The following is a 24,120-nucleotide window of genomic DNA, read 5'->3' as shown; positions in this document are numbered from 1 at the left end:
AATTTAACAAGTTTCATTGGAAATTCCCATTTTGGGGGAAATTTTTAAATAATAAACAGCTCATTTTGTTGTCGTTCTTTGTAAATGAAAATGTTGCACTGTAATTGGATTTCTCTAAAGAAATAATTCCACATGCAAAGCCCAGTTTCAACACCCCTGTTTACTTTGTTAAGGGAACATATGGGTTTGAGATCCTAAGGCAGTGTGGTGAATAAAATGACAGTATCCAGTGACCTTATGTACTGACATAACTTAACTAGCTTATAACTTCAGAGATTGACACAGCAAATATGCAGTTAATGAATATTTTTTGAATGTGCATAGACAAGTATTCAGAGTAATAGTCTATTCTCAATTGATTTATTGCATGAAACACTGAAGTACGTGGAGCACTCATGTATCTGAAAGCAACAGGCAATTCACTCAAATGTCAACTTCCACAGTCCACTAGTAGAGATGGTAATTGATTCATAATGTAAGGTCAGAATAAAGTCATAGTAAAAATAAAAATAAAAAATCATACAAAAATTCAACTAGTCCCCTATTTCAGAGCCGTTGGAAACACAACAAAAAAGAATAAAGCCATTTTTCAAACACCAACCCTATTGTAAAGAAGATAGAAAAAAAAAAAGACAGGAAAGAAAGCAAATAAATAATAGTAAATGCATCTATCAGATAAAAGCCATTTTTCAAACATCAATCCTATTGTAAAGAAGATAGAAAAAAAAAGACAGGAAAGAAAGCAAATAAATAATAGTAAATGCATCTATCAGATACGATCATGGCAATTATTTTAATCCTAGGAATTTTCCAGCTTCAACAAAAGAATTTGAAAGACAAATACTTTCATGGTCAGAAAAAGCAGGTTTTGGTCTGTTGATTTCTTTGCTTATTTTAGTTAACCATCCCATACAGGGCCAGTTTGTTTCTCCAACCTTGACCCACAAATAGATTAAAGTTCTTAATCAGATATACAGGCTGCCTTATCTGATGACATATCGTCTCTCTCTGTGCTTTGAAGCACATATTATCATTCCAAAGGAAATTCACCATGAAACTAAATGACACAGTAAATAAAGACCTCATATTGAGACTCACCTAACTGCCTGGAGACCACTTCACAGCCCCAATCTCTGATCCTACTGGAAGACTAAGATGATTGTGGTCATCCTAAGAACCAGGAAAAATTCTCAGTGGTTGTGGTGCTGAGTAGAGGAAGTAAGGACAGGAGAAACAGTCTTAGCTCATCCTCCCAAAGCCCCTGCTATGGAAGGAACAATCACCTTGTCCACATCACATAAATGGTCATTGTAGTCCTGGGTACAAGGACTTGGGATGTGGAGAAGGAAATTTGGCATGGAATTTGAAAAGAAGAATTGCAAGCTATGAGATCTGAGAGCGTCATGAGGAATCTGTTTTGTTTGTTTTCAGTCTAGACTGAGAGCACCAGGACTTAGGAAATCAGCTTTAGGTTAGGAGACACTCCCCCACCCCCCACCCCAGGGCTGTTTTCTTTCTCCAGTTAGAGCGCTGAGTAATAATGTACATGCCAGTGCCTGCACTCCAAGCTGACTCATGGCTGCAGAAATTCCCACTCTCTCTCCACACATCCAATCAGTGACCCGGATGACTGCCATCACCTTCACAGTACGTCCTCCTCATCTCCCACGCTACTCACACCTTCAAATTTCAGGTACCAACATCACTCAAATTTCAGATAACCCAGAATTTCTCACCTAGATTACTGCAATCTTCTCAAGTACTCTTCCTGTGCCCAGCCCACAATCCATATCCCATACTGCTTTCTAAGGAGTAAGTCTGACAACAGAATTACCAGGTTTAAAATTTCTGTGGCATCCAATAGCCCGCAGGTTAAAATCTCAACTAAACTAAAACAGACACTAAAAAAAAAATTAACTTGGTTCACATCCTCTTACACTTGAAAAGTTTCTTAACCTCTTGGAAGCTGAGTTTCCTCATCAATGAAATAGGACAATACCAATCCTTCTTCATGGGCTTGTGGTTAAGATTCAATGAAATACTCTCTTTACCAGAGATATCCTGTGAGGGAGGGAGAGAAAAAGGGATCAAAACAGGGGAAAGAAGAGCACAAGGGACTATGGTGATGATTCACAAGTAAATTTTTTTAAGATTTATTTATGCATACAGAACTGGAGTATAGACCAAAGGTGCAGAGGTGGTGAAAGGATTCACCAAAGACAGAGTGGGGAGCAGAGCAGGTAGATTGATGAAGTACACTGCTGAGGGGAACAGCGGGTAGGTCAGGAGAGGTCTGCCGCGCCATGTGGCTGGATATCCAACTCTCACTGAGGGGGCTGCGGCTAGCTTGCAGTGGTGCACTTTAATGTGATGCACCACCAGGGAAGGGCTGATTTACATTAAATTGGTGGTGGGAATTTTGTGAGAAAGGCACAATGATGTAAAAGATATACCATTTTTAAATAAACTAAAAAAAAATACTCCTTTTAAAGAGCACAGCACTGTGCCTCGTTTTCTGTAATCTCTGGCTATTATTTCTATTATTTCACCAACTACTATTAGGTACAAGATCTTCTAACATCTAGTCCCCTTGGGCCTCTCCAATTGTCTTTCAATTATTCCATCAGGAATCACAGGTCTTGGACACAATTCACTGCATGCCAGTCCCAATGTCAAGGGATCTTACACATATTTTTTAATGTTTAACATCTCCATGGTCAGCATTAGGCATCCTCAAGTTAGAGACTGAAAAAGTTAAGCAACTTGTCCAAATACCTAACAAATAAGTGGTAGAGCCCAAAGTTAAAAACAAAACCTCTTTTACTCCAAGCCTGATGTTTATGACAGAACCATGCTGCCTTTATCCCACTTTATTTCCCTCCTTAAAAATCTTTGGTCCGGCCCTCCCTGGTGGCGCAGCGGGTTAAAGCACAGCACTGAGAATCTGAAGCCACTTCCGCATGAGTTCGATTCCCGCCTGCCGCCTGCCCCGGAGGAGACCACATGGCGAGCCAGACCTCTCCTGGCCCGCCCGCTGCTTCCCTCAGCAGTGTACTTTGTCAATCTGCCTGTTCTGCTCCCCACTCTGTCTCTGGTGAAGCCTCTCACCGCCCCTGAGCCTCTGGCCTGTACCCCAGTTCTGTATGCACAAATAAATCAATAAATCTTTAAAAAAAAAAATCTTTGGTCCAAGGCAAGAAAATAACAAAAATAATGAACAACCATATACCAGAGACATTCTGGTGGGGGTGGAGTGGGGAATGGGATCAAAAACGGGGGGGTGGGGGTAAGGGAGGGAAATGCACGGGAGGGACTATGGTGGTGGCACAGGGGTGATTTGGTGATGGGAAACCCGCGGGGATTACAATCGAGATGGAAAAAAAATGTGCAAAATGATGTAAAAATAAACTTTGTAATAAATAATAAAAAAAATCTTTGGTCCAGAACTTTGCCACTTCTCTATTGAGAAGTAAAATCTATGGCCCTTTCATTTGAACCTGGGCAGCACCTTTTGAACACCTCAGCAAATTAAGTCTGGCACAAATTAGGTAACGTGATTTCCAGGGCTGGCCCTAAAAGGCAGCATGTCTTTTAAGTCCTGTCTGGTAGTCTGTTTTGGAGCGCACACCCTCAGAAGTCTTAGGTGCCATGTAAGAAGTCCTGCTACCTTTAGCTGTCATGCCTGAGAGGAGACAGGAAGAGCGCACACCAGAGATGTGTAAGGAGTGCCAGCTCCCAGCCATCTGTCAAACAGCCCCAATTGTCACACCATGGAATAGCAAGGAGCGGTCCCCAGAAATCCATGCCCGAATTGCAGATTAGTGGGTGAAATATATGATCATGGAGCCAATAAGTTTCGAAGTATTTTGTTATACATGAATAGAAAACCAGAACACCCACTGAAACCCCCAGAAATAATCATATTTCCGCTGACACATCCCCTCCACCGTCTTCACACATGCCCTGTCTCTGCCTACAAGTCTCCACCAGCACAAGTTTACTCTCATTTAGAATGACTTTGTTTTGCAAGACTTTCAAGAAGACTGTAGATGTTGCAGTTTTAGTCATCTTTCCCCAAATATGTAAGTAGTGGTTAGGGATGAAAATTTCAAGTCAGAACATCTGAGCTTCATTTTCTTCTTGTGTTCACTGCATCCAGGCCATAGAACTTAATCTCTCCAGATCAGTTTCCTCCAAAGAGGAGTAATAATTCAACCCCTATCTCAGTAATGCTACAGGCATTCATTGATAGCTCCTAGCAAATTTCCTGGTATTTAATGAGTTGAATACATGTTGCTATTATTAGAGCATTAACTATATTGTATCAAATTATCTGTTGGTTTTCTTTCCTAAATAAGAATGGTGTGTTGTCATTACCAGGCACCTGAGAGATGCATAAAAACATTTCAGTTAAATGATTAAAAAAATGAATGAACAAACAAATGGATGGATGCATGAATAAATAGGTACATGTAATTTAGACTCCCTTCCACATGTAATTTATCTCTAGCATGTAGAAGAACTAAGATGCTAGAGGCCTCCCATCCTGAAGGAAGCAATTGTAGTGCTGGGTGCTGCTTTCCCTCATGCCTGACCCAACTCTTCTCCCTGTTCCTTATGGGGCTACAGAACCACAACTCTCATTCCTGAGACTCCCTCACTCCCAAGACCCCATGGAGAGCATTGTCACTTGTCCAGGTGAATGAAGCCTTTGCCACTGACTATCCAAACCAGATGGGAACAGGGAACAGGGTATGGACAGCCAAAGCCCAAAGTTCAGTTAGCCACCAATGAGTCTTTCCTCGTCTGTTCCATTTTACAGCATGCCATTTTGCTTCCCTGTTGTGCCAAGTAAAACGTAGTTAATCTTTTACAAAGTCAATCCCTTTTATGGACTCCTCGATATGGCAATGCCATATGGTAGCAAGGCTATGAAAGGGACTCTGCTCCTACCTGGCAAGTAGGTTTATGCTGCACTAAGCAAATAATTCACCTCCTGTCTCACACATGATATTCTCCCACTGACATTGATTTCTCTCACTAGAGCAAAAGCAAGAGAAATTACTAAATAGCATGATAACCTTGGTCAATAAAGAAGAGACTGTCTGCACTTAATTTTCATTTCTATTATATAATTTACATAACACATATTTATATATAATATTCTCATAGTAGCAGCTGACATTCTTTGGATATGCTGCCTGATATCTAGTAACTGCCATTGGAACTCCAGTGCTAGCTCAGGACAAGTCATCCCAGTTCATCTTAATTTCAAGATCCAGAAAAACCCCAAAGCCCCAGTGATGCCTTCAGTGTGTCTCTTTGCCTTTGCATGAAAGAAACAGCATAAATTAGTTTTTCAATTTTTATGATGTAAAGTGTATTTAAAATAAAAACAATTTTTTTAATCTTTATTGATCAGTAAAAAATTCAATGACATAACAATATGACTCGGGGGGTGTATACCTTTATACCCATATAAAGGTATGTGTAAATATTTTTAAATAAGTAAAATTCATAGTGTTAGCTGTCTAGTTTTAAATTGCTTTAGAAGCAAATGTGGGATTTATCTTATTACTGTAGATTCTATGCTTACGATAAGTTCAATCATTTTTTTTTTCAATTCTTCTATAAGGAGACCTTTGAAGGCAGCAGAAAGCTGAGGGTTAGAAAGATTTCTGAGGTGTGGCACCATATTCTCTGATTGGGCAGCAGCTCTCGGATGATGTGGGCCTGCTGCTGTTGACTCACCAGAAAGCAGCAGCTTTGTAGCTTGATGTCAGCATGCAAGAATGCCAGCCACTTCTTTCTGCCAGCACCCCTTCCCAACCCCCAGCAGTAGCCCAGATCTAAGCAAAGCTACTTGGGTTAGCCTCTGACCAGCTCCTAGCTGAGCTGTGCCGTTGCCCTGATGGCCACACTAGAGCAAAGAAAATCCCCACCAGATCCTGGCAGAAGAACAAAAAACTCTTGCAACTATGTGTCTGAAAAGCTGGTACAATTGTCCAAGTAAGGTTTGGATTTGGAGGAAACTAGGTATGGTGTTCTGGGTGTTCCTTTCCAACACAAACACACACACATCTCTATGAGGAAAATACCAGAATGCAGAAAGAAATGTGACGGAAGGAACTAGCAAAATTTCTACATACTAAATGGAGTGTGTTCTTGTTTGTGTTACTGGTATTTGAGCTGTGTCAGGTTTTTCCTCATTTTTTACTGCTCCATCCGAAGCCTCAGATGAGATCTAGAAGTTCTTTCTATTCTAATAGCCTATGATCTCAAACAATTTGGCAAGTAGAAGCTTTCTAAGAGGACTGACTTCCTGATGCTCACAAGACATGGCAGACTTCTCTGCCATATAATGGCTAGTCCTGGTCCGATAGGAAACTATTGTATATGTCACCTAGTATCACATCTCCTCTCCAGCATTCTATACCATCTTTCTGCTTAGCAGAAAAGAGATTAAGCCTATCTTAAATCAAACTGCTAAAGTATGAGGATCCCAGGGCTTAAGACTATTTGATTCCCTTGGCACGCTATGATTTAAGCCAAAATTGTCCTCTATGATCTTGCCCTCATTTCATTTCTTTATCTTGATGGAAAGCACCAGCCTCAATCCCCCATTCTGTATGAAGGTCCTCCAAGATTCTCCAGATTGATTACTGTAGTGGGTTTAATCATGATCCCTGAAAAGATGTCTATCTCCTAATCCCCACTACCTTGTAATGTGACCTTATTTGGAAAATAAGATATAGAGATGAGATCATCCTGGATGATCCAACTAGGCCCTAAAACCAATGACAAGTATCCTTATAAGAAACATACAGAGAAGAGACACTGAGAAAAAAGAACAAGACCATATAAAGGTGCAGTAGAAGTAGCATGAGGTAACCATAAACCCAAAAAAATCCTGGAGCCACCAGAAACTGAACAAGACTCCCCACTGGGAACCTAGCCCCTGCTGACATTTTGATTTCAGAATTCCTACTTGCAAAAAAAACCATGAATACTTTCTGTTGTTTTAAATCAAGTTTGTGTGGGGTGGGAGGAGGCAGGGGGAGTTATAACTATGGTCACAGAAAGCTAATTTAGTTATGAACTAAAATCACTTATAGGAATCATGCAGGTAATGACATGAGCACACAGCCTAGGGGAGGAAGTTCTAGTTTTAGCATCCCAGATAATTTTTCACTACTAGAACTGATGATTTCTAAGGCAGAAAAACAACAGAAAGTTCAAGTGTTCAGTAGCAAAAATGAGAACAAATATCCAAACCCAAAGAAGCAAACATAGCTCAGAATCATCTAACTGTGACCATGGGAAAAGTATGAATCCCTTTGGCCACATCTTCCCCCTTTTTTTTTTTTAAGATTTATTTATTTATGGATACAGAGCTGGGGTACAGGCCAGAGGTGCAGGGGCGGTGAGAGGATTCACCAGAGACAGAGTGGGGAGCAGAACAGACTGACTGACGAAGTACACTGCTGAAGGGAGCAGCAGTCTGGACAGAAGAGGTCTGCTGTGCCATGCGGATAACCTCCAGGACGGGGATTGAACTCATGCTGAAGTGACTTTAGCTTCTTAGTGCTGTGCTTTCACCCACTGTGCCACCAGGGAGGGCCATCTTCCCATTTTTATTAGATTTTCATGTTAAATCTCCTGTGCTTTAAATGTGAGTTTAAAAACCCAACAGGCAAACCACACCGAACTATGACAAATAGCCAGCTATAGGCTGTGAGTCAAATGAGCTTTCTATGGTGTTAAAGGTATGTGCCACAGATAGTTTCTGGCAGGGAAAAACAGGACCTTGTCTTCTTCCTATGTAACCCAATCTGCCAGCCCAGGTCACATAAATTCAAACTCTCCCCTAGACTTTATATGGGAGAACTACTTTGTTGAAACCTGAGATAGTATATCTACTTCCTTCTTCTAGGCTTCTCCTCTTAGTTTCTCTACTGGAGCTTAATTTGAACTCCGACCACTTAGAAATGAGAAGTTGTGTATGTATGTGTGTATGCAAGTGTGTGTAGAGGATGAGGTACACAGACTTTACAGTGCAATATTTACTTTAGAAATAAAAAATAACTATATATCAGAGACAATTAAAAATCATTTCTGTGCTTATTTGATCACAAATCATTAGCACATATTTTACTAAAAGGATGGAATTTCAACCAATAGAGTTAAGATGTAAAACTGAGACACATCACTGAGTGCCTAAATACAGCTTCTGTATTTTTGATAAAAAGTTACCACTTCCATGATCAGTTACTACATACTTACAGTTACCTTCTTTCCAATTTCAGACAATGTGTGTCTTGTAGAGCACTATAAAGAAAGAGAAAAATTAAATTAATTAAGAGAACTCCACAGTTGACTTTTTCAAGCTATCTATGAAGATGAGTAGGAGATAGCTTTGAGCTGTTAAAGTACATAGTTCAAATTACAGAATGTATAAAATGGAACAAAATGAAATTTTTTTCTTTCTACTGTTTTCACTCAGGCAGCCAATTCCCTTCCCTGGAATTCTATCAGTTCCTTGTATATCCTTGGAGACTTATTGTATGCATCTTCAGAAATGTGTGTGTGTGTATGTGTATATATCTATTCTCTCCACAAAACACACAAACCTCATTTTCCACAACTGTAATCACTATCCATAGTCCTGAACATCTCTTTGAGAGTCAATACCATATCCAAATCTAAATATTACTCATTTTTAACCCCTCTTTAAAACCTCACTGCCAAAGAACTGTGTAGGATCCTCCATGCCTCTTGCTTTTCATTGAACTTGAGATAGCATCAGTTATAAGACATACAGGTGTTAGGGGCCATTAACACAAAAAAAATGCTGTCTACTAAATTCTGACATATCACTCATTGTAAGATGCATCCCAATTTTAGAAAAAAAAAATGTTAGAAGTACCTATATGTGCATCTAGAAACCAAATGTTATTTTACAACATTCTCTCAACAAGTTTGCCGACATCAAGTCTGGCTGCCTTTTACTAGTCCCATGCCAGAGTGGTTTCTCTAAGATCTACGTTTCATCTGTTCCTTCCTCTACTTAAAATCATTTATGGTCTCCTAAGTCAAAATAACTTTGTGTGGCTTACAAGACCCTTCCCTTTTCTGGTCTCATTTCTCTCCTCCCTGTGTTCTGGATATACCCAACTATTGACTTTTCCTCAAAAATGTAGCACTCTTTCAAAATTTCATGCTTTTGTACATATTGTTCCCTCTGCATGGGCTACTCTTGGCCCTTTCTCCTCCTATCTAAATAGCATTTGTCCTCCAATACTCATCTCTGGGAAAACTGCCATGAACTTCCCCAGTTCAATTAAATTCCTTTCTGTCCTGCCACCCTCACTGTGCTTTATTCCATCAAAAGCATTTCTTATCCAGAATTAAGCTTCCTTTTTCTCTGTCTTTCTTCACTGTCCTTGTTTTTCTCATATCACAAGGGATTGCCACTGTGCCTAGTCCATGGTTAAGTATTCAATAAATATTTATTGAATGAAGGTGTGCCTTGGCTCCAGGATGTACTCAACATACTGCAATAACGGAGGTGTGGCCACCTTAGTGCAGGGGAAAGTACACTGATCCGAAGTCAGAAGATACCAGCATGGGCTCTGACTCTTCCAACTTCCTGATCTTAGCTGGTCAGTTGGCGTTTACAAGACATGGTCACCGATTTATTACAAAGGATACAAGCCAGCAGCCAGATGGAAGAGATGGGCACGAATGATATTACCTGTCCAGAAGGACTGCTATAGTGGTTAAATGAGAGAAGCAGCTGAAGTAACTGGCATGGAATTGGAGATCTAACGATAGCAGCATTTTATGATGATGATTAGTAATCTGTATTTCTTCTTTTTATTTTTTTTTAAAGATTTATTTCTTTACCCATACAGAACTGGTACAAGCCAGAGGTGCAGGGGGTGGTGAGAGGCTTCACCAGAGACAGAGTGAGGAGCAGAATAAGCAGATCGATGGAGTACACTGCTGAAGGGAGCAGTGGACAGGTCAGGAGAGGTCTGCCACGCCGTGTGGGTCACCTCCAGGGCTGAGGATCAAACTTGCACTGAAGCGGCTGCGGCCAGCTTGCAGTGCTTGCTGCGTCCTACACCTTTGTGCCAGCAGAAAGAGCCTGTATTGCCTCTTAATAAAGAAAACTTAAAGCATACAAAGAGCAGGGTAACTATGAGAAGTGACTGGCACATACATTCGAGTTTATAGATTTTCTGTTCCCTGAGAGCAGACATGCCACTGAGACATGCTGCAATACAGGTGGACTCATTTTTGAAAGGTGATACAATATTTATATTGTGTTTCAGAAATCAATATTACAAAACACACACATACCCCGTTTGTACCCTTACCATTACTCCCAACCCCTATAGATAATCCCATCTCATAGTTTATTTTAGATCCTTCCCAAGTTGTATATTTTAACACAAATACATAAAAATATATAATGTATCGCCCCTCTTTTGACACAAATAGACCAAGATATATATGTATATATAATGTATGTATGTATGTGTGTATACATGAGAGAGCTAGAATATTCTGAATATAACTTTTGTTACAATACCTAAAGGGCCTTTGTAACCTTCTAATTTTGCCCAGAAGAATTCCAATCAAGGAAAAAAGAATGTGGAGAAAGGATTTTATTTATTGTCTCAACTCACAATTCTGAACTCTAAGCAAAAGGCAAAATCCATGACTCACAACCTCAAGTCTTTCTAAAGAGAACCACAATGGAACTGCATACTAAAACAAGTTGTCTATTTTATTACTCTATGTGAGAAGACACTGCAGCCAGACTAAAAGGAATGCAAAATTCTCAACTTACAACTTACTTGCTTGAGAGCTGAAGGATGCTACAAATAGCATCAACACACACACACACACACACAGTCTTTACTGTTTCCTACCTATTTTTCAACATAACAAGGATATATGCTCCCCATGGAGCCTTCACTTTCAAAACAAAACATTGTTTTCAAAATTATAAGCAAGTTCCATTGCAGGGCTGTGGCTGGAGTACAGAAAAAGATCTGCATTTTTATAGCTATTTGTTTAGAAATCAAAAGCTGGCTGTATATGGAGCTGATTTGGGCTTTATAAACAGACATTATTTTTTCAATTTTATTGTTTACATAAAGTAGAATGTATTTTTTGGATGTCCCTGGCAATTTCCAACAAGGGTATAGGTGCTGAGGTTTGCCCAACCAACAGGCAACACTCAAACACCAGCAGGGTCTGACACTATCTGCCTAGAGATTAAGTCAGATTCCACAGGGAAAACGTTCAGTCTCCCAAGATAACCTTTCAGGTGTCCCTGGTAATTCCAGATCATTATCTGTGCTTCTATCTGACAGGCTATAAATCAGTTTCCCAGGACACCCTCCTCAGTTTCCATTTATTTACCAGAACAGCACATACAACTCGTGAAATTCACTTACTCACTGAATCACCACTTCATTACAAAGGAAGGGAATCCACAGCTAGAAGGAAGCAAAGCTCAGAGGTGGAAAAGAGGGGGGGGGGGAGGTGTGAGGGAATGAAGGAGCAGAAAAGGAGGAGGAGGGAGGGGAGGGAGAAAGGGTGGCTACTGTGGGGTGCTTACATGCCCTCTCCTATGTGCCATTCTTCCCACAGATCTTCACAGGTAAAACAAGCAGGAAGTTCTCTGGAGCCTTTTCTTGGCTCCAGTGTATAAGAATGACAGGCAAAATTTAGCTCAACCTCCAGCCTTGCTTCACTCCCCAGAGGTAAGGGGTCAAGCCCGTCCCCTGGTAGGTAATCCCCATCTGCAGGCTGATTTTCAGAAGTTACCTCTTTAGCATAGTTAAAGACACCTGTAGCACTCACTGTACCTAAAAAATAGCCAGGGGATCTGTGAGCCAGTTGCTGTGGATAAAGATCAAATATGTATGTGAAATAGATTTTGATATATTAAGTGACTAATATATATCTATTTTTATAAATCATATCACGTAAAGTTGCAAGTACTAAGTTATTAAAACTTTGACAAAGATCCATTTGTAATTAAAAACATAATAGCTTGATAAAATTTGGATATCAGAATAATTATAGAACTTCATTTTGGGGCAAGTTTAATTATGACCCAGATTGCCCATGTCCTCACTCCTTTCCCTGATTTTTCTCTCGGATTCCCATCACCTGAGTTGGTGACCTGAAAAGTCCTTTAAATTTCATATGAAGACCCTACTGTAATCTCTATGCATTTGCTATCCAACCCCTGACTGCCCACTGCCTTTATTGAAGTTCTCTACTTGAGCAAGGACACAGCCAAATTAGGAGAAGTCCAATGACTCAGCAGATTTGCCATCTCACACCCACTAAATTTCTGTCACTTTGGCCCCATTGTCAGGTACAAATACTACAGGAAATTAAGCAGGAAGATTAAGAATGTGCTAGAGATGAGGAAAGTAACTTCCTGATAGTCTTAGAAGGGGATATAAGATCAGGTCTGACCACATAAGCCCAGAACATTGGGAGCCTGAGTGAGCTCTCTATCTTGGACACAAGCACTGTTAACCCAGCAGGCAAAGAAAAATGAGTACAGTGAACTCTGAGAGCCGTGAACAAAGGCACTGGGTGCAATAAAGTGCGGGGAGCAGTAAGGGATGTTGGGGCAATTAAGTAATGTTCATTAATGTTGATTTCCCAGTAGGCCATAAAGGTATATTGACACAGCGAATTTACTACTTGGTGACTGAGCCAGAATAGGACAGTCTGATCAAACTGGAGATGGCCAAATGAGGACGAGGGGAAAGACACTAAAACAATAACTCTAAGTATTAAAATAACTGGGATTTTATTAACCCCAGATAATACTGTCACTTGAGAGGAAGTACCAGGTAGACCAGACCAGCATCCTAGTAAAGAGGAGAGAAAGCTAGAGACATAGCCAGAATCATATCATAAAGGACCCTGTGAGTTCATACTCAGGATCTTGGATTTCAATCAGAAGGTACCACTGAAAGCCATTGCAGGATTTTAAACAGGGAATAACAAGATCAGGTTTCAATTGCAGTAAGGTCATTTACTGCATACATATAGGTAAGATTTAAATGCTGCTTCTGTACACCGTCCATACTATATTGTAATAGGCATGTATCTGGCTCCACACTGAACTGTAACCTCTATGAGAGCAAGAAGCATGTCAGCTTTGTCATTATTCTATCTCTGATACCTAGTGCAGTGCCTAGGGAGGGAGGGAAGGATGGATGGATGGATGGATAGTTGGATGGATGGATGGATGGATAGTGGATATCCATTCTCATTTATCTTTTGTGTCTAACACTAAGGTACTACCTAACATAATGTAGATAATTGTTAAAGGTCTATTGAATAAATGAGTGAATACTAACTTCTGCTTCACTCTCTGTACTTACCTCCTAACATTCTCCAAGATTCATATTCCCATAATACTAAAATTGTATCATTTGCTGTCTCATGCTATTCCCTCTGATTGGAATTCCCTACCTTTTGCTTCTGTCTACTTTGTAAATTATAAGTCCCACTTAGGGAGTCTTCTGTAACATCAATACCTCCCACCACCATGCTGGCCCACATAGCATTCCTCTCGGCCCACTTGCTCCTCAGTTCTGATTGAGCATATTCTCATTCAGATGACTTTCATTACATTCATTGCATTTGATATTATAGTTTATCTGCAGTTCTAGATTTTGAGCTACTAGATGGTAGGGACTGTCCCATTTTTCTGCCTCAACACCTCTCCCTATATAGTCCTTGATTATCAGATACTCAAATAATGTACTTTGATATTTAATTACCTATTAATTAGTTGAATTAGTCTATTGATTAATTAATTAAAGTTAATTCTATTTCATCACTTAGGAAGTGGATTATTTTCATGGTTTTCTCTGCAATATGTTAAGAAGTTCTTCCTTTCATTTCTTCTCAGGCCACCTTCAGCATGTGCCCTGAAAGTTGCCAAATAATTGTGTGTCCATACTAAATAATTTAATATTAATAAAATCATTTAATGATAAAAGTATTAATAATTTAATAATTATTCTTGTGTTTAATATGTGTAGAATGCTAGATTTATGTCAGGGGCTGTTATCAGTGACTTCTATATGAAAGCCATTTAACCCTCACAAAATCTCTCTGTCAATCAAGTTAGTATTATTCATTTTATAAAAATGAAGAAATTGGGGCCCACCCTGGTGGTGCAGGGGGTTAAAGCACAGCACTAAGAAGCTTAAGCCACTTCCGCATGAGTTCGATTCCCGCCTCCCCCGGAGGTGACCATATGGCGTGGCAGACCTCTCCTGACCTGCCCGCTGCTCCCCTCAGCAGTGTACTTTGTTGATTTGCCTGTTCTGCTCCCCACTCTGTCTCTGGTGAAACCTCCCACCCTCCACATCTCTGGCTTGTACCCCAGTTCTGTATGAATAAATAAATCTTAAAAAAAATGAAGAAATTGGGACTCAGAGAAATTGAGTAGTTCATCAATTAAATAAATTCTGTAGCTACTATGTAGCCAAGTGGAAACTCCTGACTCTCAGCATCCAGCTGAACTTTGACAAAGAGGAAAGGAAAGGGAAAGTCAGAAGTTTATCTGTTCTTTTGCTTTTCCAGTATTTGCAATGAATTTGCGACTTAAACTTGCTGAGTTTCAGTTTTGACATCTGTAATGTGAAACTAGAAATAGATACCTCACAGTTTGTTAAGAGTAGTAAATATAACCACACATGCAAACTGACTGGCTGACTGAATGAGTTTAACATAATGTCAGTACTCTCTCCTCCAACCAACTAGTTCTCTATTTTTAAGCTATCACAACCTTTTGAAAGCCACTGTTAGGAAACAGAGTTTCGGTCCATCCCAGTCCAGTCCTGGACCAACTATATATTCTGAAGTTCCCCCATTTCCTTTACTGTACCCTGTAATCATAAAAATGAAATGAAATAAAATGGTGTTTGAAAGGCAATTAGCACAATGCCTGGCATATTGTAAGCGCTTAATGACTGAGAACAACTATGATGATGATGACATGATGATAATGATAATGTTAATGATGGTGATGATGATAAGGAAGAGTAGGGATTATGAAAGGTTGTGATGATAGTGTTTTCAGCTCAGTTTCACCTAAAAAAAAAAGTAATTTTCTCTCCAGACTTGCAAGAAATGGAAAAATTTTCACTGTTACTTCCTTGGGGGAGAGAAAATACTTGCGTAGCCAGAGACTATCCTCAAACACAATTTCTCATGATTTTCTAGTAGAAAATCATCTGAGATATTTATTAAAATTTTAGATGGTTCTAGAGAACCATCTTGAAATTCTGGATAACACTTTGATCAGATATCTACATTTGAACCAGCTCTCAGGTGATTTTGAGCCTGAAAAATCCTGCACTGGGATGAAACCAGAATATTTATTGCCTTAAACCAAGATTCTTTCTAAGATTCTAAATGAGATTTTAAAATGTTAAGATTGTTTGTTGCTATAGAGATTATTTATTAGGAAACATATATATCACTCTTGCCAATTCAAAGCATTTGTTCAAATATCACACAGTTTAAATTTTGAGAATAAAACATATAATAATAAAATAGACACTTATTTGACAAATGTATATTTTGTGTGTATACATATATATGTATATGAATATACACACACAATAATTGTGTATACATACAAGCAATTGTGAAGAATCCTTAAGGGAACTTTCATTCTCTTTTTATTATTTCATATAGCCTAGATTAAATTTCAGTCCCTGATATACTGCAGATGATATCCTCAAATATTTACTTATTGTTACATGAATAATGAATTTTTGCTTTCTGTAAATCTGAAACTGATGACCTTTTTAATCCAAACTATCTCCTCCTACACTCATAAGGAATTTTTTAATGCACTGCAGAAAAGTTGGTCCAGCAAACATCTCCAACATTATAAAGACAATTTTGTTCATCGACAGTGTTACTTTACAGATTAAAAAAAATTATGAGAGAAAGTCTACATTTCCACAGATCACAAAGAAAGGCAACATGATCACTTAATTGTCTGATTCTGTGACCAATTCACTAGATTAAGTCTTCCATCAACTAAATTTGGCCAATCTGTAACAGGGTGGTCCCCAGGAAAAGGGGAGGTCCCAGGTTCCCTGCCCCACCCAGAGGAGGGTGGAGCTGAGCAGGAAAGAAAATCTAGAGAGAGACCTGTGTGGAGGTTAACTATGGCAGCATTTAGCTTCATTTTGATTTTGCTCTTTTCCTCCTGGACTTGTCTAGCCATTTCTTACCCTTTGGGTCCCCACCAAAAGATGCTTTAGACTTGAAGGGGACTTTCAGGCTTTGCTTTGGGCCAATCCCTTTTGGGTAGACTTTACCCACAAGGGGATGGGTAATTTTGGGTGTTTGATTTAGAAACTATATTCTTTATGTTTGCTGTATTGCACAGATTGTATTAAAGTTTGTTTCCATTAAAGGTCTTATATGTTTTATCTTGATGCAGTGGCTGACAAAACCTATTTAGAGCAGGCAGGTTTGGGGGTTTAGCTGTGTCCCTCAGTCTGCCCTATAACAGATTTTAATTGATTTGAAGAAAAAAAAAAGATTTTTAAAGATAAGAAAAATAAAATTTCATCATATTTCACTTGTGACCACAATTATTGTTTCCACAGTACTGCTGAGAAGTTAAATCTAAAATCTTTTCAAGATCAAATTGAAGTCACAGCTCAGTGAAGCTGAAAAACTCATCTTTACTGATCTTAAGGAACATTTTGACACATCTGATAATTTTTGAGATATCTCTGACCTGGCCCTGAGTAAACTAAATGCAGAAGTGGTTCTTAATATAAGCCACGTGATTTTACTTGGAGATAATGAAACCTCACCTTACATGAGGTGTTTCTCTGATATTCAGTATGTAAATGATTACATCAGATGAACATCATCAATTTCAGATCTCCTCTTCACATTATTTGATCAAATGCTTTTAATACAAACATTCCATGCACTGTTTAGAAGTAATGTGTTTTAATTTGACCATTTATAAATGCTTGCAATTAACTACTAACTCAATCTAATACCAAATTTAAAGAAAAAAGTAGAAGTTTAATTTATGGTTGTCTTAATTTCATAGCTCACTAAAATTTGTTCCAAAAATTATTGGGGAGCTTATAACAAAGGTTAAGTCTTAAAGTCTAGGTTCCTTATTGAATTTAATTTAAACCTTAAGCCTGTTTCAATTACATATTTAACAACTTAGATCTTAGCTGAATGTTTTTAGTATCTCTCTTTTTTTTGAGGTAGCATTGCTTTACAACACTGTATATGATTTAAGGGAACAGGTTCACATATATTAGATTCAAATTAAAATGGTCAATGTCTCGGGGGTAGAGTGAGGAATGGGATCAAAAACAGGGGGGGAGGGAAACGCACGGGATTATGGTGATGGCACACGGGTGACTTGGTGATGGGAAACCCACGGGGATTACAATTGAGATGGGAAAAAAATGTACAAAATGATTTAAAAATAAACTTTTGTAAAATAAAAAAATAATAATAAAATGGTCAATGTCTCACTACTTATCCTATGTATTTTAAAGAAAGGGTTATTTGCTATGGGTCTCCCTGGTGGCACAAGGGGTTGGGTCTCTGCACTATGAAGCTATCTCCAGCCATTGAAGCACAAGTCCAGTCCCTGGCCAGGGAGTTGACCAACATAGCACCATAGACCTCTCCTGTCTCACCCTCTGCTCCCCTCAGGACTTCAGTAAGTCCTCCTGTTCTGCTCCCCACACTGTCTCTGGTGAATCCTCTCATGACCAACTCCACCTTCCCACACCTCTGGTCTACATGCCAGCTCTTGTATGCATAAATAAATAAACCTTTTTTTAAAAAGTTATCTGCTAGAAAAATGTGGACGGAGATAAATACTGATGAATCATCATAAATTAGAACCATAATATTTTTGCTCCATCAATAATGTAAAAAACATGTCTATTGGGTGTTTCTATGGTTTGACAGCAGGTATTTGTTACACAGCCATTGCTGATGCATTCAAAGACAATCCAAGTTTCTAGTCATTTTTGTTTATGTTATGTAAGAAACCCACATAGATCACATTCAGGCCTAGAGTCTGCTCACCCAGGGACAATTTCATACAAGAATGACTTTACAGGGTTGGCTGATTTAGGGTTGCTGGGTTTTCTTTTTACAAAGCCATACTTCATCTCTTAAAGATTCCTGGGAGGCAATATCAGTACAGTTAATGTGTATTCAAAGTAGATATTGAGGGCGAGAGTCATCCTCCAGTTTAGTGCTTTTTAAGTAACGGTACTCTTACTAATTCATAGACATATTCAAAAACCATGATTTGCACTCAGCCACAGTTTGCACTGAACTGAATCGCATGGTGAGCTGTAAAAGCCTTAGGGGCAGGAAAGGGCCCCTCCCCCCCGAGGAACACAGCTGCATTTCTGCAGTCCCACAGTCCAGCTGTGTTTCAAGGACCAGATAAAGTCTAGTAGGTCTCCGAGAAATAGAAAGAGTCTTTTAACCACTGTAACCCCTCCTGCTTACTCAAAGAAAGGGATAGGTAGTTACAATGAGTCCAGAATCAGGAGATGTGATGAGAACAAAGTATACATAATTAGGGCTGACGGCTCCCGGTCCAGAAAGGAAAAAAGCTTTAAAAAAGCAACTGCTTTACCACTCAGTGACACTCTCCTGCTTTCTAAGACTGCCTGCTCGTCTGCCCTATCCCTTCCTAATAGTAACCTTTGTTACTGGCTTCATTTTAGTGTCTCGTGAAATTCTGATACCCTCAGATATCATAGTCCTCAACAAAAGGACACATGCTTGTTCTTAGGTTAAGGTTCATAGACCTTCAGATCATGTGTAAAAATTCTGTGTGTGTGTGCAAAGTTGTGCATGTTCCTGAATAGAACCATAATTTTCCAGGGCTTCTTTATAATTCTAATTTTTAAAAAAACTAACATGAAAAGACTAAGAAGGAATCACCTATTAGTTATTCCAAGTAGTTTTAGGGTGCTTTTGCCCACTTCTTTAACGTTCCCTAGTCTCTAAGCAGAGAGAGCAGGCCTCAAGCTCCATCTTCACAGGTAACTGTATTAGGCAAGAATTCAGTAATATAACTTTTTTGTGATATTTTTCTTTTTATTATTATCTGCTATCAAAGGCAAATCACCATGACTCTCAATTTGTAGTTTATTTTTTAAATAAATGTATCACATCTTTTAAAAGGAGAGACAACTTAAAAGGAGAAATTTCTATTAATACAGATTATACAAGGATATGATAAAAGTCACAAAAGCAGTATGTAAATGTTAGACATTTAGGAAACACCAAATTAAATCATGTCTAATCAAACCATGCTTTTATTTTTAGAGCGATTGATCACCTTTTGGAAAATTTAATCTTTTTATAGTAAATCTTAAAACTAACAATAGCAATTTCTACCAAGCATTTCTGAAAAATAATTAAATATATATTTGAGAAGTACCTTCATACAGATTGGTTAATTAGAATGTGTTCCCATGTTTAAAATAGAAAAAAAATTAAGTATTTTAAATAATAAGATCTATCTCCTGATGATTCCATGACATGAAAGCCCAAGTTCTTGTCACATTTTCCTCTGATGTCTTTAACATATCAGTTTTGTCCGCTGATTTATTCCTTCTTGGTCTCAAGTTATCTGTCATGGTACCAACTTCTCACCCAACAATAACCAGGAATATGTGAACGACCATTTTCTAATCCTCTTCAAGCACAAACAAAACTTACCTTGAAGTTTCCCATATTTGCCATCACATTTCATAAGCACGGTTGCAAGTCATGCTTTTTTTTTTTTTTTTGAGGGAATGCTGGTTTATTTTCTTCTATGTATTTTATCATTTCAGGTCTTACCTTCATTGTGAATTGATTTTTTATATGATATTAAATAGTGATTTAGTTTCTTTTGAAAATACATGCCTATATCCAAATCGAATGCTACAAAAAAAAAAAAAAAAAGGAATTCCCAGGATTGTCTTAACCTAATCCCTGCTCACGCACTGCAATTAAGTAGGGACCAGTGAAGTTGTTGGACCTGATAACAGAAGAGTATTGGGGTCGTTTTGAAAAGAATATTTATTTTATTTATGCATACAAGAGCTAGGGTATAGGCCAGAGGTGCAGGGGTAGGGTAATGAAAGGATTCACCAGAGACAGAGTAAGGAGCAGAACAGATCTACTGAAATGCACTGCTGAGGGGAGCAGTAGGTGAGACAGGAGAGGGCTGCTGGGCTACAAGGGTCAGTTCCCAGGTCGGGAATCGAACTTGTACTGCACTGGCTGCTAATCACTTCATAGTACTGAAACCTAACACCTGTACCACCAGGGAGGCCCAGCGTCAGGATTTTTCTTGACAAGGACCTGGAAGGAATGGTTGCTGGAAAGGATGGACAACACACATTCTTTGCCACAAGTTACATCAATACAAAATTTTTATACACCTGGGGAATTTCTAGTCCAAATTTAAAGGTGTAGCTTGAAGGCCAAAGAAAGGAAAAAATTGTTAGGCTTTATGAAACTAATCAGTAGTGGACCAAAATTTGAACTCAGGTCTCTCTGATTCCCCCATCTTTCTATCCTGCTTCTTGAGGGTCTGCACAGTTAAATACCAAAGGCCAACATCATAAGATGATGAAATTTGATCAAAGGATCAGGCTAAGAAATGCAGAGGAATAGAAAATTAAGAGTCAAAATCAAATCTAGGCAACAAAGAGATATTTAATGACTATTATGCGTTATCTTCCAACCATATAATAGAGAAGAAACCTAAAAGGGCAGAGTAGGGATAGGAAGGTCAAGAGTCAATAGTGACTCCATGGTGCTCTGAGATCTAAAGGGAGGGACTTTTATGTTACCTTGGTGTTGGGCCAGAATTGGGGATAGGTGTGGCTGGAACTTGGGAAGAAACAGGCACACCTGGAGAATAGGAATGCACTTGGTAGGGTGGGGTTGAAGAAACATGCTTTAATGTAAGGTTGCCTTTTTACTAACCATGTAGGACTTCCCTTACATTACACTTAAAAAGATCTCAGAGCAAATTCTAGTTTCATAACTCAATTAACTGACAGACTTTTCCTCCTTGAGTACAGCTCAAGTAGTCTCATGCACACTGGCAAAAGTTACTTTTATCATCACTTTAGCAAATAGAGTTTATTGGGGATTATTAAAACTATGATAGTGTTACCATATTTAAGATACCGCTGGGGAAAAAAAAATGATCTCTTAATTAGAATTTTTGGTTCTTATACCAAAAAGTTAAGGACTACTGTTGCCAGGATTGTCATCAGGGGGTCAGGGTTATCTTACCCACTTGTTACTGAGAGTAAACATCGTGTGATATTTGGCTCAGATAATAGCACACAATTTCAGTTATATCACTCATCTTGTGGAATAAGCCATAACTTTTTAATGTGTATCAGTTTTACTCTGCCAATCTTCAGTATCATCTGCATTTTTTTATCATTCCTTTTCATACTTACTAATAATACCATGAAGTCATGGCAGATCACTTTATTATTATTTATAAAATAATATTAGTGCTGACACATATTTTCTATCTGGGCTTACAATTCAAATTGGATATATTCCACAAAGCAAGCTGGGAAAATTCAGGAGGCAAAATCATGAAACAGAACTTCCAAGGACAAACCAATACTACACTTCTTCTCACCCCATGTCTCTGAGATTACAGAAAAAAAAAAAGATGCAGACTATTGCACATGTTTTATATATAGTAAGGAAAGGACACTTTGATCAATTAAGTCCTACTGATTCCTAGAGAGTATACATAAACTTATTTTACTAAATATAACTTACTAGGCACTCTATTTCTCAAAAAGCATTAAACAAGTTTTTCTAAATGTGTCTTCTATTTGTAAACATACATTTGAATTAGTCAGAAAAATTTACTAGTAGTCAATTATATTGCTTATTTAAAAAAAGGTAATAAGAAGATTGCCTGCATGTCCTAAGAACAGGTCTCCTGTGAAGTAGTCCTAAAATTCTGGGTCTGTGGTCAGAAAATGTCTTCTGTTCAAATCCTGGCTCAACCAGGATTTTACAATACCTTAGGCAAGTTACTTAATGACACTCCCCAATCTATAGAGATAAAAAATCTGCTTTAAAGTTATTGGTTTATATCCAACCAGATGGTACAAATAAAGTACTATTAATAGTGCGTGACTTAAGGAACTATAAAGTAAGGTAGCACACTTAAAAATCAATTGACTCTATTAAAGAAGAGAAAAGGAAACTACTTAGGATGTAGCGTAATTCTTTGATTATTGAGAGAAAGTGAAAGGTTTGGGTATTTTCAAAATAGACCAAGTAAAACATACAACAACCATCCTATAAATACCAATGATCTCCATATCTAAATCTGCAACTCCTGCCTCTACTCCAAGCTTTACACTCAAAATCCAGCAATCCTAAGAACTGGCCCATTTCAGTATGTCCAAAACTAAACTCAGCATCTTACCCTTCAAAATCATTGCCATTTCCTAGCTTAGTGAAAGATGCCCATAATTCACTCAATTACAAAATTCATAAGTCTAGATATCATCTTAAAATCTTCCCTTTTTCATGTTCTACCTCAAACATCTTATCAAGCCTGTAAACTGTGATTCTTGAATCTGACAGAGCTTCAGAGCTCAGGTGCTTTGTTAAAATATGAAACCTTAACCCCAAAATTCTGACTCAGAAGGCTGGAGGTATTCTGTGGGAATCTGTATTCAAAAATAAATGAATAAAACGTACAGAGAATCTGACATTGATGGAGAATTGAGAATCACTGCTATTGTTGCCTTCTTTGCATATCTCTTATTTTCTTCCTCATCCACTGCATCTCTCTTACTTCAGATCCTCTTGTACATCTTGTACATCTAGTGGTCACAACTCATCCAATCACCCAGGCCCCCATTCCATTTAATCTATCCTTCCAGGGCTTCCAGATCTACTTACTAAATCTAAGCTTTAGAGGATGAGAAATCTAAATTCAAAGTCCTACTTTAACAATCATCAGGTCTATAACTTTCAGCAAATTAGTTAGGTTCATCTGTAGAGTGATACTAATGACAATTAAATAAGGTTTGGATGAATAACAAACATTAATGTTATTCATCCAAATTCATTTTATGGTAACTAAAGACTGGCATAGAGCAAACTACTAAGAAAATATTGTTATTAGTTTTGTTCTGTTTCATGTCCTCTTCCTGGCCCCAGTTTCCTGCACAAATTTTATGTTTGAGATACTTGATTCTAATAGTCTTTCCCCAGCATGGATCTCAAATTTTTACAAAGTCAAATTAACAAATGTAATGAAAAAGAAATTTGATTTCCCTTCTCAAAAAGTTACCTTTAAATTTAAATTTAGATTTCCCTTCTCAAAAAGTTACCTTTAAATTTAAATTACTGACAAATATTTTAGAGTAAACAACAGTGTGTATGTTTAGAAAATATACAAAAGCAAGACATTTTAAGCAAACTAGGGCAAGCTTAGAGCACTTGCAGAGCAGCAACACTATATTACCTCGTTCAAATTGTTGGATTATAAAGATGTTGAGTTAAAAAGAAAACAAACCAAATTTTTCACAGTGTTCTCTCATGTTGCACCTGTCCTTATGTATTTCTCCCCACATCTGAGACCTGCCATACAATGCAACTCAGCAAAATGGGAATATCTCATCTGTGAGATTTGGTGCATCTGCTGCCTAGGCTTGACTTTTCCAATTGCCAAATAAATAGATTCGGGGATCCTAACTCTAAAGGAAGTCAATAAATACGATCCTTTATATGTTATGTATAGTGTCCAAATTCCACAGATGTATGGTATACATAATTACACATTTTCCCCAAACATAAATTTTTTTTATTTAAGTTTTTTTTTATTTTATAACAGTTTATTTTTACATCATTTTGTACATTTTTTTTCCATCTCAATTGTAATCCCCGCGGGCTTCCCATCACCAAGTCACCCGTGTGCCATCACCATAATCCTGTGCACTTCCCTCCCCCGCCCTGTTTTTGATCCCATTC

The sequence above is a fragment of the Condylura cristata genome, unplaced genomic scaffold, assembly GCF_000260355.1.
Source record: "Condylura cristata isolate star-nosed mole 26May11 unplaced genomic scaffold, ConCri1.0 scaffold00006, whole genome shotgun sequence".
NCBI lineage: Eukaryota > Metazoa > Chordata > Mammalia > Eulipotyphla > Talpidae > Condylura > Condylura cristata.
This window is presented reverse-complemented; position numbering follows the sequence as displayed.